Genomic DNA, 18,079 nt, shown 5'->3' with positions numbered 1-18,079 from the left:
TAAATGTTTCCTCTTATAACCAAGCAAACAACAAGAACTCAGGAGGGATACATCAGGTTGTGTCATAAAGTTGACAGATCTTGTCACTTTCCAGTGCTCCTGAGAAATGATTGCTCTCTCACTTTGCACCTGTGGTTTTGGCTTTTGGTTTTTCACAGTCACATTTGTTCCATTTATCTACCTACCTATTTACTTATTTTCTCAAAGGTATCTGAGAAACATACATTTTATTCCAATGCCTCAGGAAGCAATAGTACTTTACACAATGGTATTATTTCATTTGTCTTGTAGTTTTGATTGCATACGTGTATGTTGTTTTTTATCTGAATGATATGATAGTCTGAGCCATCTAGATTGTTTTACTGCATTGTTACTTGTAATTCTGGATTAATGTCTAGGGGTTTAATGCGTAGTATGGGAGCACAACTAGTGCTGCTGGTGGTGGTGACCATAGTAGTATTGCTTACCTAGGCAGGTGCTTTCATTTCAGTCAAGAGAGACTCTGAGTTTAGAATTTTAAAATATTAAAGGCAAGATAGCAAATGGTGAGTCTGAAGGAGAAGGTATGCTGAAAAGGTAGGAAATGAACCATAAGTCAAGGGGCTAGTAGCTCTGCTAGTACAGATCCAAAAGAGAGAAGGCAAAGGCTTGGGCAAAACTCTGGGATCAAAAAGGTGCACTAGCAGCATAAAAAGGCAATACAGATACTGGAAATCATGAAAAGAAAGGAAGAAACCAAAGCACAAGGAAGTGAATACACCCAAGGATAGGTACAGTAATAAGTGGTGCTGGGCAGAAGTAAAATCAGGAAATTACCATTAACATCAGACAAACCCTGACTCATTCAAGAAACAGCGCACAAGATCTGAGGCACAGTTATATATCAAAATAAAGCCAAACACAAGAAAGTAATACTAAAGATCCAATACTATAGATTGAAAAGAAGAAAAAAACCTATAGATTTAGAGAGCTGATTATATAACATAATTTACAAAAATGGCAACAGTATCATTCCATTAGGGCACAGTATAAGTTTTAAAAAATACCAAATATATTATATTTTTATATCACATTTGACTACATAATAAACAGAACTAGCATTTCCAAATGTGTATGTTGAAGTATCAGAATCCAAAAGTTAATCACTGTATACATATCATAGTCCTTCCCCTTGTATGTCAAACTTTATGTTCTTGGGTGGTCCATTCAGTATTTTTTAGAATTTCACCTTAAATGTGAATCATATATATGAATTGGCCTGGAAACAAGTCATCAGACTCATTCAGAAAAGCAGCAATACTCACTTGCAGTATCAGTCAGTTCCCCAAGCATGGCAGTTTTCTCCACAAAATTGCATTGTTTCTATCATATATTCAAGTATCAATATAATGTTCCTTGTCTAAATCATGTTTGCAGCAACACCCTGAATCATTCTTCTTCCTGCATTAAAAAAAGTAACTCTGCAAGATAGCCTTAGAAGTGTGTAAAGCAGGAAACTATAAATATACAAATGCTAAATGCTGGTAAACACAGATGGAAAAGTTGAATAGACTACAAATGAAACCAAAAGTAGTGAGGACAAATATGGAGAATGACACCAAGAAGTAGCACTTGCAGAGCTCTGAGCAGTAGTGAGCCAACGAGGGTTTTTTCCTCCCAGTAAGTTGTTCAGTTGAAACAACTGTGCCTTCTTCAAAACAAGTATCAAAGTATGAGAAGTGCAGCCATAGTACATACTTTTATCTTCCAGAAATAGTATGAAGAAGGTGAATCAACTTGGCCTATTCCCATAGAGTGTTACAGTATGTTCACAATTGCCTCCACCCATAGCCTGAAGTATGTGTCTGTCAATTGCTTGATCCAAGCAAGTATTTCAGAATGCTCTTAGTTAATCACCAGCTAGCCCATCCTGTGGCCTAAAAGCGGGGGTCCCACTCTGAGCAGGTCCACCTCCTCCTTGCCACTGTCACCTGTGCCAATTTGCTTATCTTCTTATTCTGTGCTCCATCTGCATAACAATTCAGAAGGAGAGCACAAGGCAAGTGAGGATGCTACTCTTCCTGTCTCTTCACTCTTGTCATCACATGCATGCTAGAACAGAACAGGTTAACAGGCAGCATAGGCAAGGAGGAAAAACAAGGCCAGGAGGTCTCAGGGGTCGGCAGTGAGTCCCTTGCAGGAGTGTGGGCCTTGGAAGATGCACAACCTTTAATCCCAATTCTGGCAGGAGTCCATTCTTTCTTTGAGATCAATCCCACACCTGCAGCCTGGTGTGGTCAGTCCAAAAGTGAAGAATAAATATTTTAAATAAATGAATAATGAAAATTTCTATTCAACACCCCCTGGTACTTATCTGCCATTTACTTGATTGGTGCTATTTCAAAATTTCCTTCACGCTTCAATGTGAGATGACTGAGAAATATTTATTCTCTGTTTCTTTGTTCCCCTTTCAGGTCTCATGGTAGAGAATCTGGAATTGAATCAAAATCTGTGCACTCAGGGTAAGATTACCTTTTTTGTTAGATTTTTGCTGCACTGTGGTTAATAATTTGAGAAATTATATTCTAATGAGAAGATGTGTTGCTCCAAAACTGAGAACAGGCATGTTTTTGCTGTCTGAACTCTCTTTGAGCAGCAGGAGGGGGAAGTGACATATTTGTAAGCAGATGTTTGTGCAGTTGCAGTTTTAAGAAGCCAATAAAGTGGTCCATGTTTCTATCTACAATTATTTTTTAAAAAATAAATGTTTTTCATAGTTTAATGTGTTAAGACTGTTAGATCTGCTGTAGTAGATCTTGTATATTTGCACTGGCCATGATCCAGAAAAACACATGACAAATTTTGCATGGTGAGCCAACACTTGACAGGCATTATGAAGTCCCTGTTTGGAGCTCAGGATGCACTCTCTTTTTTGCTTGTAGTCCTATGGTTTGGGAAAGGGTGTGATTTCAAAGTAGATTTTGAAACATGATTGGGATATCCTTGCTCATAAAAATGGCAGAAGTGCTGCTAAAAGAAATTCCAGTTATAGACATGATAAGACTCATGGAAAGAGATTCATGGAAAGGCGACCAGGGGTAGAAAATAAAATGTGTTTTATCACCTGTCAAGCATTATCAAAATGGGTTTCAACAACCAAACTTTAATACCATAGCTTCAGGAAATGAAGACACATGACCATTTCACTGAAAATAAAAATTAGGGGGATGTTGTTGGGACTGTTCTTGGAACATATTCCAGTGAACACACATACACACAAATGGCAGCACTAAACCTATCTGGAACAGTGATTTTCGGATATCCTATACTGCATTTTTTCATGGAAGAAGTCCTTCTAAATTCAAGAGGATATATTCATAATAAATTGCAGTCTGTTGTAATTTAACAGTCAAAATAGTAAGTGTTAAAGTTGGATTGATAACCTTAACACTGTTTCCGGAATGTACTGCAGTGTTTAAGATTGTTTGATAGGATTACGGGTAATAAACTCAAGTGCTTGTTTATACAAAGAGATGCTCTAGTTAGCATTCCACTGAGATAAAGCTTATAAGGTAACATCATTTGTATTACACAAATTAGCTGTCATGTACAGCACATTTGGGCAGACAACAAACCCCCCAAAGAGCAGAAACCGAAGCCCAGGAGAACCAGCCTGTCAGCTCTATTTTGTAGTTTTGTTGATTGTGTGAAAACAGCAGTATCAAATGTATTCCAGAAAAAGTGATATGCCTCACCACCCCGTCCACTGGAAAATGCAACTGTTTACAGCCATGCATACAGTTCCATTCAAGAAACACCTCTGGAAGAGGCTGCAAAAACTAAGCGTTTTCTATAAACATGTACATTTCATCTAGAAAATCTTTACTTTGCCCAGCTGACCCTGAACGTACACATCTTGCCTTTTCAGTTAAAATATCTTACTTTTACATATTAAGGTGGAGAATTTTGTTAGATTATAAGAGTGTCAAGAGTTTGCTCTGCACTCCAGTGAAGACAGATTATCACTACTTCCACCACCTGAAAGGGAAACAGTTGTACCAAGCATCAGGGAAGTAAGAGAAAGCCCAAACTTGTTGAGGCAACTTCATGTGAACTAAATGTGGCTTACCTGGTGGCTCAGTCTTCATGATTGCTCTGCCCTAGGACCAGCAGCATTTGAGTTCCTGAGAGGAAATGATATTTTTGTCATCCACTCTTATGGTATGGAACAGGGATAGGGAACTTTGTGGCCCTCCAGATTATGTTGGACTACAGTTCCCATTATTCCTGACCATTGGTCATAGGGGCTGAGGCTCATAAGGATCACAATAAGGGCTATGGGCCTACTCACTTTCAGATGGGTGGCTGGAGCACTTGGACACTGCACTACTTTGGCAATGGAAGGGAACAAACTGATGCATTAACAAGATGTTATGTTTTGATGATGGTATAGTGGAATTTAATGATACTTAGAAACCAAGATGAAATAGGAATGTTTATATGAAAAATGAGCATACAGTGCTGTGCAGTTTTGAGTGAAAACCAAATGTGCATACATTTTCTAGGAAATTCACTGAAAGCCATACAAGGTGTTATTGTTTTCTGGAGTCATTGCTAATGACTGCAAAATGATTTAGTTTCATAGGGTGCTCATCAAAGTCAGAACTATCTGCTTGCCAAGGTAGTTTTTTAAAACCAGATGTACTTGACATTCTGTAGTTTCAATTTCACTGCTCAGAGTTCTCTCTTTATAATAAAATGGTACATAGAATAACTGTATTAGGTTAATCCCTAGATTATAGGATAGGGTTGAAATGAAAAGGTTTTGAAAATTTAATTTTATGTAGTCTAGCAAGGAAAGAGATGTTTAAATGGAACAAAACTAATTGAATTATATAAACTTTAAATGGAAGTACTTGATAATGTCAGAAAGATTAGCTTCTTCTAGCACAGCATTAAATGATGAGTCTATGCAGCAAAAGATAGTTCCAGAAATTCAAATTCAAATAGCCAAGAAGGAGCTTTTTGTGTGACCTGGAAAAATTCAGGAAAGCCTTACAGGCATCATTACTCAAGCAAGTGTAAGTTTTATAAAGGGCCAGTGCCAAAGGGCAGACGGCACTGTGGCCTCATTAGGGTGGGAAAATAGCACTCCCCTTCCCTGATCCATGGCAGGATTGCAGGGACAGAGCTTCCAGGCCACCCGCCCATTTGCTTGCTCCACCTACCTCTCTCCTGTCTTCTCCTGCTGTGTGCACTGCGTGCGCAGGGCTACCATTGACTAAGATGGCGGCGGAGGCTTCTTTCAGGGGCTGATGCCCCTACCACCATCTTGGTTGATGGCAAGCATGTGCACATACATAGTGTACTGCAAATGTGTGCCATCAACCAAGGTGGTGGTGGTGGCATCAGCCCCTTAGAGAAGCCTCCGCCGCCATCTTGGTTGATGGTAGCCCTGCATGTGCAGCGCGCACAGCAGCAGAAGACAGGAAAGAGGTAGGTGGAACAGGCAAGAGCCGTGCATCTAGGGCAGTCTGGTGCCAAAGGGCCCAGTCATGCCTGGCGCTGGCCCTGGTTATATAGTAAAAAAATAAAATAAAATAAAATACTGTATAGTTGGTGTATTACAGACAAGGAGAAGACTAGCAATAAATCTTTCAGACCTGCCAATAGTGATTTGAGTTTTATTTTATTTATTTATTTATTTTAATTTAAGAATAATTGGTTGTATTATTATTATTAATTAATTAATTAATTATTATAATTATCATTACCTGCCCTTTAAAACAATTTAAAAACAACTTACAAGCACAAAAGTAGAGTGGGTCCTAAAATTATACGTCTCAGGTGTCAGAGGCTACAGTAAAGAAGTGCCTCTTCAGCATTAGAATTAGTGGTAAAAATAGAATAATTTACTAGAATTTATAGATTTATAATAAATTATTTTTCTGCTGCATATAACAGTATATCTATGTATTGACTCAATTTCATGTGTTTTATTTATTTATTTTCACCTAATCCTGTGTGTGGTTGGTCAGAAGTAAGACACACTGAATTCAGTAGGATAAACTCCCAAGTAAATAAGCATATAACTGCATGCTTCAACTAATATAAACCAAATTAATGTTACCCGTTAAGGATAATAAGGTGTTACATGCTGTAACACAGTGTGCCAGCAGTTTAAGCCAGGAATTCTGACTGTTCTCCATCTGAGGTTTTCATTGGTAAATACCATTTTTGATGCTGTCTCATTCTTTATCTTTCCCCAAAAAAACTAGGTTCCTAATCATGCTGGTTGGTGTATTCTGATGTAAACTAAACTATACTATATTATACTATGCCATACTTTACTAAGTATATGTAAATTTGTCTTCTTATTGAGTTTTCCAGTCTCCAGTTGTTCTTCCCCTTTGCCCTACACCCAAAGGATTACCTAGTTCAGGGATTTCCAGACTGTTGTCCATGGACACCAGTGGTCCACAAACTTCATTCAGGTGGTCCATTACTTGTCTGCGTCATATATTCATACTGATTTTAATTGTGTTTTTATTGCTTCTTTTATTTCTTATATTGTATTTTAGGGTATTACAGATTGAATTGTACGAAATGGAAATTGTAATACAATAAAATACAATATATAAGAAAGAAAATGGACTGCCTTCAAGTCGATCCAGACTTATGGCGACCCTATGAATAGGGTTTTCATGGTAAGCAGTATTCAGAGGTGGTTTACCATTGCCGTCCTCTAAGAAAAAAGCAATAAAAACAATTCAAAATCATACAGCAAGTAGCACAGCACATTACAATTGCTTCAACAGGCAAAACATAAGAACATAAGAAGAGCCTGCTGGATCAGGCCAGTGGCCCATCTAGTCCAGCATCCTGTTCTCACAGTAGCCAATCAGGTGCCTGGGGGAAGCCCGCAAGCAGGACCCGAGTGCAAGAACACTTTCCCCTCCTGAGGCTTCCGGCAACTGGTTTTCAGAAACATACTGCCTCTGACTAGGGTGGCACAGCACAGCCATCATGGCTAGTAGCCCTGTCCTCCATGAATTTGTCTAATCTTCTTTTAAAGCCATCGAAGCTGGTGGCCGTTACTGTGTCTTGTGGGAGCAAATTTCATAGTTTAACTATGCGCTGAGTCAAGAAGTACTTCCTTTTGTCTGTCCTGAATCTTCCAACATTCAGCTTCTTTGAATGTCCACGAGTTCTAGTATTATGAGAGAGGGAGAAAAACTTTTCTCCGTCCACTTTCTCAATGCCATGCATAATTTTATACACTTCTATCATGTCTCCTCTGACCCGCCTTTTCTCTAAACTAAAAAGCCCCAAATGCTGCAACCTTTCCTCGTAAGGGAGTCGCTCCATCCCCTTGATCATTCTGGTTGCCCTCTTCTGAACCTTCCAAATCTATAATATCCTTTTTGAGATGAGGTGACCAGAACTGTACACAGTATTCCAAATGCGGCCGCACCATAGATTTATACAACGGCATTATGATGTCGGCTGTTTTATTTTCAATACCTTTCCTAATTATCGCTAGCATGGAATTTGCCTTTTTCACAGCTGCCGCACACTGGGTTGGCATTTTCATTGTGCTGTCCACTACAACCCCGAGGCCTCTCTCCTGGTCGGTCACCGCCAGTTCAGAAACCAGGAGCGTATATGTGAAATTAAGATTTTTTGCTCCAATATGCATAATTTTACACTTCTTTATATTGAATTGCATTTGCCATTTTTCTGCCATTTCACTCAGTTTGAACAGGTCTTTTTGGAGGTCTTCGCAATCCCTTTTTGTTTTAACAACCCTGAACAATTTAGTGTCATCAGCAAACATGGCCACTTCACTGCTCACTCCTAATTCTAGGTCATTAATGAACAAGTTGAAAAGTATAGGTCCCAATACTGATCCTTGAGGGACTCCACTTTCTACAGCCCTCCATTGGGAGAACTGTGCATTTATTCCTACTCTCTGCTTTCTGCTTCTTAACCAATTCCTTATCCACAAGAGGACCTTTCCTCTTATTCCATGACTGCTAAGCTTCCTCAGAAGTCTTTGCTACGGTACCTTGTCAAAAGCTTTTTGAAAGTCTAAGTACACTATGTCCACTGAATCACCTCTATCTATATGCTTGTTGACACTCTCAAAGAATTCTAATAGGTTACTAAGACAGGACTTTCCCTTGCAAAAGCCATGCTGGCTCTGCTTCAGCAAGGCTTGTTCTTCTATGTGCTTAGTTAATCTAGCTTTAATAATACTTTCTACCAGTTTTCCAGGGACAGAAGTTAAGCTAACTGGCCTGTAATTTCCGGGATCCCCTCTGGATCCCTTTTTGAAGATTGGTGTTACATTTGCCACTTTCCAGTCCTCAGGCACGGAGGAGGACCTGAGGGACAAGTTACATATTTTAGTTAACAGATCAGCAATTTCACATTTGAGTTCTTTGAGAACTCTCAGGTGGATGCCATCCGGGCCCGGTGATTTGTCAGTTTTTATATTGTCTATTCAGCCTAGAACTTCCTCTCTCATTACCACTATTTGTCTCAGTTCCTCAGAATCCCTTCCTGCAAATGTTAGTTCAGGTTCAGGGATCTGCCCTATATCTTCCACTGTGAAGACAGATGCAAAGAATTCATTTAGCTTCTCTGCAATCTCCTTATCGTTCTTTAGTACACCTTTGACTCCCTTATCATCCAAGGGTCCAATCGCCTCCCCAGATGGTCTCCTGCTTTGAAAATATTTATAGAATTTTTTGTTGTTGGTTTTTATGTTCTTAGCAATGTGCTCCTCAAATTCTTTTTTAGCATCCCTTATTGTCTTCTTGCATTTCTTTTGCCAGTTTGTTTTCCTTTTTATTTTCTTCATTCAGACAAGACTTTCATTTTCTGAAGGAAGACTTTTAGCCTCTAAGAGCTTCCTTGACTTTGCTCATTAACCATGCTGGCATCTTCTTGGCCCTGGTGGTACCTTTTCTGATCTGCGGTATGCACTCCAGTTGAGCTTCTAATATAGTGTTTTTAAACAACTTCCAAGCATTTTCGAGTGATGTGACCCTCTGGATTTTGTTTTTCAGCTTTCTTTTTACCGATCCCCTCATTTTTGTGAAGTTTCCTCTTTTGAAGTCAAATGTGACTGTGTTGGATTTTCTTGGCAATTGGCCATTTACATGTATGTTTAATTTAATAGCACTATGGTCACTGCTCCCAATCGGTTCAACAACACTTACATCTCGCACCAGGTCCCAGTCCCCACTGAGGATTAAGTCCAGGGTTGCCGTTCCTCTGGTCGGTTCCATGACCAACTGGTCTAGGGCATAGTCATTTAGAATATCTAGAAATTTTGCTTCTTTGTCATGACTGGAACACATATGCGGCCAGTCTATGTGTGGGTAGTTGAAGTCACCCATTACTACCACATTTCCTAGTTTGGATGCTTCCTCAGTTTCATATCTCATCTCAAGGTCTCCCTGAGCATTTTGATCAGAGGGATCATAGATCGTTCCCAGTATTAAATCATTCCTGGGGCATGGTATCACCACCCACAATGATTCTGTGGAGGAGTCTGCCTCTTTTGGGGTTTCGAGCTTGCTGGATTCAATGCCTTCTTTCACGTATAGAGCGACATCACCATCAATATGTCCTTCCCTGTCCTTCCGATATAGTTTATATCCAGGAATAACCGTATCCCACTGGTTTTCTCCATTTCACCAGGTCTCCATTATGCTCACTATATCAATGCTCTCCTCTAAGACTAAGCACTCCAGTTCTCCCAACTTGGTTCGGAGATTCCTAGCATTAGCATACAGACACTTGTAAGCAGTGTCTCTCTTCAAGTGTCTTTGGCACTTTTGGTTTGGCCTGTGGTAATTTTGCCCTTCTGAATTGATATCCTGTACCCTTGCTCTCACAATGCCTACTTCTAGGCCTACCCCTTTTAAAATTTCATCATTTCTTTGGTCTTTATCCCAGGGGGGAGGTTTATTCCAAACCGGACCTTCCTCAGCTCCTGTTGGGTTTCTCCCCTCAGTCAGTTTAAAAGCTGCTCTGCCACCTTTTTAATTTTAAGTGCCAGCAGTCTGGTTCCATTCTGGTTCAAGTGGAGCCCGTCCCTTTTGTACAGGCCTGGCTTATCCCAAAATGTTCCCCAGTGTCTAATAAATCCAAATCCCTCCTCCTGACACCATCGTCTCATCCATGCATTGAGACTACAAAGCTGTGCCTGTCTGGCTGGTCCTGCGCATGGAACTGGTAGCATTTCAGAGAAAACCACCTTGGAGGTCCTGGCTTTCAGCATCCTACCTAGCAACCTAAATTTTGCTTCCAGGACCTCATGGCTGCATTTCCCCATGTCATTGGTGCCAATGTGCACCATGACCACTGACTCTTCCCAGCACTGTCTACCAAACTATCTAAACGATAGGCGATATCTGCAACCTTCGCACCAGGCAGGCAAATCACCTTGCGATCTACACGCCCATCACACACCCCACTATCTATGTTCCTAAGGATTGAATCGCCCACTACAAGGATCCCTCCACCCCCCGGAGATATATGCTCAGCACGAGAGGATAGCTGCTCATCCCCCAAGGAATGGGTCCCTTCTAAGGGATCATTTCCCTCTTCCTTGGCTGGATGCTCTCCTTCCCCGAGACCATCATTCTCCATGATAGCAGGACAGCTATCATCCTTGGAGCGGGACACAGCTATAATGTGCCTGAAGGCCTCATCCACACACCTCTCTGCCTCTCTCAGCTTTTCCAGGTCAGCCACCTTGGCCTCAAGGAAATGAAGTCATTCCTGGAGAGCCAGGAGCTCATTGCACTGAGAGCACACCCACAACTTCTGTCCAACAGGCAGATAGTCATACATGCTGCAGGCAGTGCAAAACACTGGAAAGCACCCACACCCCTGCTGGCTTCCTACCTGCATAGTTTTGTTTAAGGTTTATTAAGTTAATGGGTTGGGGACTGCAGTTTAGTTGAGGTCAGGGAACAGACAGGCAGAGTGGGGGGCCCTGTCCTCCTCGCCCTGCTGCCAAACTCGCTCTGCTACTTAACTCTTCTTGACGCTTTGTCAGCTGGGGGCTCCCTCGCTAGGGTGCTCTGAATTTATATGTGTGGCTGGTCCCTCCCAGCTACTGCTGCCAGCCAATGATGTGTTAATTGAGGCTGATGGCTCAACTGTCAGCTGGGGCTTAACTCCTTAGGATTATCTCAGGCTTCCTTCCTTGAGGCGGGACTGTTTAAGGACTTTGACTAGTGGTGCTAAGAAAGGTTAACTAGCTTTTACTCTATTTTTATTTTATTTGCTGACAACAACCACTTTCATCAGTGCAAGTTCCCCTGTAGTTTTAAGTGGTGCCTTGCACTCTGGCCTGGACAAACTAGACTAGCTTTTGGCTGCTTTCAATCTAAACAGGGGGCTGAGACTGCCAGGTGAATCTTTTTTGTTTTCCCACCTAGAACAGCCTGACCTTTTTTTAACCTAGGGAAACAGAGCTTGTGGTTGTGTTTAAGGAAGGCTAAAGCTGCCCTTTTTAGCAAAGACTGAGCTGACTCTCTCCCTGTATGGAATTTCCTTTTTCCCCTTCTCTCCAACTAGAATTTAGCCTTGTTTACAGTGTCCCCTGAAGCTTTCCTGCTAGGGTGGTGTTGAAAATTAGCTTTCTATAGGCTTCCTACCTCTAGGATCTGTCTCCTAAGATATAGGTTCTTTCAGGATTTGGCTCCTAGCTCAGGGTCACCCTAGGCTGCCCTTATTACTTATTACTCTGAGCTGTTTTAATTCAATTAAATAATGAAATAAATGGGTGCTACTTACGCTCTTCTCGCTCTGCTGCTTAACTCGGCCTTAACATTAGCCTTGTCAAACAACTCTGGAGAAAGAATATGAGACTAAATGTGGAAATTAAGTAATTAGGACCTAGTTAAGCTAGCACTTATAGCTCAATGTGTCTTGGCTCTAGCCTCAGCAACTCATTCCAGATATGCTTCCTTGGCATGATTTGAGGAACAGTAGGACCCCACAAAGAGAGCAGACTGGAGGAAAGGGAGCTTCGTTTTTAGAATGTGGGGTCTATACAAAGTTGTGATAGTCCATGAACTGGCCACGAAAGCATGAAAGTCTGAACAAAATGAATTTGCCTGTGGTCTTTACCTACTTTGTCTTATGATTATTCCTTGGTCGCTGCCACCATCCCCATCCCCAATTCAATCAGCCCAACAAATCTCAGCCAATATATCCACAATAATCATTTGAAAAGATATATTAGTTCACTACTGTTATTTTTAAGATGTATGTATCCCATATGCCATAGTTTTGTTTTTTTGGTCTCAAGAGGCATCTGCTGTATATGAGATTGTGAAGTGTTCTGTCTCATCAACTCTATTAAATTAAAACTTTATGCTTGGATAAGAATTACTTTTCTCATAGTGGGGTGTCTGCTTGCTTATGTGTTTGTGTTTTAATCTACAAAACAATAAAAGGAAGGTTAAAAATTATGCTGGTATAACCTAGTATTCTCAAATTCCCAGGGGGCTCATTGTAATAGCTGAGTATATGAGTATCCTTTACTGTAGTTTTCATTTATATTTAAAATGTAGCAAAACTTTGGACAGAAATAGATGAATGATAAAATTTTCTTGTCAAGTTGAGATTCTGTATAATTTGTAGCATATTAATTAGTAAAATTGTCCTTTTTTGTACAATTACATAAGAACATAAGAACTTAAGAAGAGCCTGCTGGATCAGGCCAGTGGCCCATCTAGTCCAGCATCCTGTTCTCACAGTGGCCAACCAGGTGCCTGGGGGAAGCCCGCAAGCAGGACCCGAGTGCAAGAACACTCTCCCCTCCTGAGGCTTCCGGCAACTGGTTTTCAGAAGCATGCTGTCTCTGACTAGGGTGGCAGAGCACAGCCATCACGGCTAGTAGCCATTGATAGCCCTGTCCTCCATGAATTTGTCTAATCTTCTTTTAAAGCCATCGAAGCTGGTGGCCATTACTGCATCTTGTGGGAGCAAATTCCATTATCTCATATCCTCCTTATAAAAATAGCTGTTCTGTTATCATTTGCATGCCTTAATCAACTTAACAATGCTAAGATGCCTGTGTTATCAGCACAGTTTTGTGACTGGTTACTGTAACAACATTATATGCATACATTTAAGATTTAATGTAATTGTCTCAATCAGTACTCTGGATTTTATTTTCTTCTGAGTGCACTATCTACATTATTTCCTCCTCTACAACGATGAACAACCACACACACACACACACATACCCCAACTTAGGATAACTCTTCTTGTGTCTGATCGAGTGGATTCTAGCACACAAAATATTAAACCACAGTAAATTTGTTTTCCACAAGACTCTTCGTTCTTTATGTACACGTGTATGCAAAAAAATGCAGTTTTAAACTGACCATATATAGGGCTGTATCAAGATTTGGAGTGAAAGTGTTTTACCAATGGACAGAACTGCATGTGCACATCAGTAAAACATCAAACACAGCAAATATTGTACAACTGTATGATCACATAAATAATGTTTTTTTGCAGTGTTTTATCGTTGGGGAAATTACATGGGGCACATAGAAAGGAAAATTAGAATTCCTGAGTTAATTTTATAAATTCTCCTAGTTCAACCACAATCACGAAAGTGGAATTAAGGACACAGCAAGCCAGTGAAATACTAAAATAACATGGGGGGAAACAATACACCCCTACTTGTGAATGTTCTGCTATCCCTCATTTTTCCAAGATGGTGCTTCTGAGCCATAGTCCCCTTAATTATGGTTTTCTTCATGCCCATACTGGGCCTTCTGTACAAAGGATCAGTAAGGCATGGCTTTTTCCTCTCTGTAAATTCACTATCTCGCTGCCACTTTCACATTTTTCACAGTGTGGTGAACACTATTACCTCTAAGCAGACAGGGCTTCAAAAAGGTTATACCCAACTTTTAACTGCTATGCCAAACAACAGTCTTGTTCCCATTTACTCTTCTCCTCACCCTTTCTAATCCAACAGGGTTTTGCCCATCACAAACTGAACTAGATACTCTATCCACCCAAACTCTCTTAGCATCAAGAAATTATTGTTTGATAGGCCCAACATTCATTGAATCTTGCTAATCCGTTCAAGGTTGGATATTTTGCCAAGTTTATTCTCACCAAGATTGGACCAAAAGCTGTACATTTTCCTCCTTTACCACACTACCAGAGTTTCATTCTCCCCTATGATGAGTGAAACCACATAACTGACCTGTGGAATGTTGTGATGGCCACAAACCTGGGCAGCTTTAAAGGGGGATTAGTCAAATTCATGGAGGACAAAGCTAGCAATGGATACCTGTCATGAATGATGGCTATATATTACCTCCAGTATCAGCCTCTGAATATTGTATGGTTTTTTGTTTTTAAAACCAATGAAAAATTAGGAACATTATGTAGTTCTATTTTCTAGCAGAAGTATTTAGTAACAACAGCAGATTTTGAGAATTAACCAGCCCATCTTTCCCTCCGACATACTAGCTAGTCAAATAACTCATAGACAGAATCTTCTTAGGTAAAAAGAGATAAAGAATGTTTACTCATGACCTTCATATGTTTAGAAAAACATAGGCTGTAGTTTAGACAGAAATAATCTGTAGTCTCAGTCCATTTTTCAGTCTTTGGTGATTATGCTCATGGAAAGCATCTGGCATGCAGCCTCTGCTAAAGGATAAAGCTCAGTAATAGTGGATATCCAGGAATCTACAATATCCCCAAAGGAGGAGGAAACCAGGTAACCCTACCCTTTTGGGAGTTACATCACTGTAAACAGATACATAGAGATATTCCCCAAATATTAGTTAGAAGGAACATCTCCCTTTTTACAGGGGGAATATGCAAGGTTGCTTATTCCAACAAATACTAGTTGCTATTGTGCTCATATCCTGATTGTGGGTGCCCCAGAAAAATCTGAGTGGCAACTGTGATAACAGAATGCTGACTAGATAGGTCTTTGGTCTGATGCAACAGGGCACTGCTTATGTTCTTATGATCACCCATACTGCCTCTGATACACATGCTTCAACCAAGCTGACTTGCCACCCAGGCACTTAGTACATTTCCTTTCCCACACAGGAGAGAGGATGCACCAATGCCCAGTTTAGTTGCCCGTGTCATTGTACTCCAGCAGCTGCTTTCTCTTCCCCTAAGCAATATAACTTGTTTTGCACCACTTCCTGCCCATTCTTGATTCATATTCCAAATCAATGAAGAACTGAGACCATTTTGCCCCTAAGACTTGTAAAGTGAGACAACCTAGGCCACCTCTTCTTTTTCCACAGGCAATCTTCTTCCCTGTAGGATTAGCTGTGATAGATTGGAGAGCCCTTGAAGAAGGTGATCAATTTCCCCCCCTTTCTTATAAGGTTTTGGGGGTTCCATCTTGTTTTCAGAAAACTGCGGAAGAATAAAAAGATATAAAATCAGCATGGAGCTTGCTCATTCAAATGGTTTAACATAACATTTACGTATGACAGCTAAAAATATTACCTTTGAAAAACTATCTTTGATAGTCTTGCTACTCCATTCACCCTTGCATATAATATTATGCAACTACTTTTCCAGATGTACCACTATAATACTAATGAAATATATTAACATCACAACTGAGATCAAAGAGCTCTTTTGGAGAAAACGTTGGGTCTGGCTCTAGAATTGCCCATTTATTTATTTATTTATATACCGCCCCATAGCCGAAGCTCTCTGGGCGGTTTACAGCAATTTAAAACATTAAAAATATACAAATTTTAAAGCACAAAAAACAATTTAAAAACACAATTAAAAATTTTTACTCTCAGTTCTTCCTACAGTAAGTTTCAGTCATCAGAAGCTTTATCTCAGGCAACTTGAAATCAAGAAAAGTTACATCAAGAAATATATTTTATAACAAATGTGATTTTTTAATTTAGATATTTTAGGTGGGGTTTGTTTAATTCTAAAAGTAATTCATGATATAGCATTTCTTCACACATTAACACAGCAGGACACCTTTCCATGGCTTCATATACTCTATCACAGAAATGTGTTAGACTTGGGAAAACCATATGGACTGGGCCAACCATGAGGGTCTTCCCAACTATTCATCACCTTCCCTTCCAGTTAATGATTTACTGGGAAGGACCCATAGAATTAGCCCCACCCATGTGATTCTGACATCCAGACATTACCGTGGGACAAAGGGCTATGTACCACTGCAGTAAAAAGGGGCCACGAGTATCAAAGGCAACTTTACAGATTCACATGGCTTAAATTTAACAATGGCATGTGTATGATCTGAATCCTTATTGTTCACGAGTCTGCCTCACAGTTCCATATCTGCATAGGCTTGGATTCCTTTATAAACCAGAGCAGCAAGGTGTTCTGGTAATCTAAGGCTGCAATCTGAATCTAATCCCACCTCCAGGGGGTTTTGCAAAGTGGCAGAGCCACCAGATGCTCACAACAGCCATGGTGGAAAAGGGGGGCAGGACAATCAGGCCCAATCCCCGTGCCAGCTCCAGGCTTTGTGAAACAGTCAGATCCAGATTGGGCCCCTTGCTGTTGCCTGATGGCAGAGAGACTAGTTTGGGATTCACTGGATCTTGGGCCAGCTGAGACACCTCCATGCCTTGGAATGCCCTGTTTCATGGCTTTCCACTGGGCTCTGCTGACAGAGATACTGCCAGCATTTCTCCCATCTGCCCACATGTTCAATGGCTGGAAAGGGGAGGTTGGCATAACTATTGTGATAGAAACAGGTCCTAATCTGAGCCAGAGTTCTTATCGGGACGCAGCCACAGAAAACAGGATGCTTTTCAATAACAACTGGCTCATCCCAGTTATAACTTGTATTTGCTTGGACTTTTCTCCCCTATTTTTCTGGCTGGCTAGGGAGAAAAGGGCTTCTGAGCTTGCATACAGCCATGTAACCTTCAGCACTGAGTAAAACCAGCCAGTCCAAACTACCTAAAATTAGGACAGTGTTACTCAGAAGGAATTACTTTCAGGAAATTACTTTCTCTGAAATGCTACCAGTTCCACGCGCAGGACCAGCCAGACAGGCCCAGCTTCGCAGTCTCAATGCGTGGATGAGACGATGGTGTCGGGTGGAAGGGTTCGGATTTGTTAGGCACTGGGGAACATTTTGGGACAAGCCGGGCCTGTACAAAAGGGACGGGCTCCACTTGAACCAGAATGGAACCAGACTGCTGGCACTTAAAATTAAAAAGGTAGCAGAGCAGCTTTTAAACTGACTGAGGGGGAAAACCCGACAGGAGCTGAGAAAGGTCCGGTTCGGAATAAACCTCCCCCCTGGGATAAAAACCAAAGAAATGATGACATTTTAAAAGGGGTAGGCCTAGAAGTAGGCATTGTGAGAGCAGGGGCACAGGATATAAATTCAGAAGAGCAAAATTACCACAGGCCAAACCAAAAGTGCCAAAGACACTTGAAGAGAGACACTGCTTACAAGTGCCTGTACGCTAATGGTAGGAGCCTGCGAACCAAGATGGGAGAACTGGAGTGCTTGGTCTTAGAGGAGAGCATTGATATAGTGAGCATAACGGAGACCTGGTGGAATGGAGAAAACCAGTGGGATACGGTTATCCCTGGATATAAAGTATATCGGAAGGACAGGGAAGGACGTATTGGTGGCGGAGTCGCTCTATACGTGAAAGAAGGCATTGAATCCAGCAAGCTCGAAACCCCAAAAGAGGCAGACTCCTCCACAGAATCGTTGTGGGTGGTGATACCATGCCCCAGGAGGGACTTAATACTGGGAACGATCTATCGTCCCCCTGATCAAAATGCTCAGGGAGACCTGAAGATGAGATATGAAATTGAGGAAGCATCCAAACTAGGAAATGTGGTAGTAATGGGTGACTTCAACTACCCGGACATAGACTGGCCGCATATGTGTTCAAGTCATGACAAAGAAGCAAAGCTTCTAGATATTCTAAATGACTATTCCCTAGACCAGTTGGTCATGGAACCGACCAGAGGGACGGCAACCCTGGACTTAATCCTCAGTGGGGACCGGGACCTGGTGCGAGATGTAAGTGTTGTTGAACCGATT

The 18,079-nt window shown here is 41.0% G+C and overlaps 1 protein-coding gene across 16 annotated transcripts in view; it reads left to right on the top strand.

Annotated features, from left to right (window-relative positions):
- The window catches only part of PTPRD (protein tyrosine phosphatase receptor type D), a 2,140,456-nt gene that overhangs the window by 818,737 nt on the left and 1,303,640 nt on the right, over positions 1–18,079 (top strand). For all 16 annotated transcript variants that reach the window (XM_061629619.1, XM_061629614.1, XM_061629634.1 and 13 more), the window contains one exon: positions 2,454–2,501. The gene's annotated coding sequence lies outside the window, so the exon portion shown is untranslated. The remainder of the gene's footprint in view (positions 1–2,453; positions 2,502–18,079) is intronic.

Source organism: Rhineura floridana, chromosome 1 (genome assembly GCF_030035675.1).
Source record: "Rhineura floridana isolate rRhiFlo1 chromosome 1, rRhiFlo1.hap2, whole genome shotgun sequence".
Classification (NCBI taxonomy): Eukaryota; Metazoa; Chordata; class Lepidosauria; order Squamata; family Rhineuridae; genus Rhineura; species Rhineura floridana.
The sequence above is the reverse complement of the archived record's forward strand: the minus strand, read 5'-3'. Positions and strand labels throughout refer to the sequence as shown.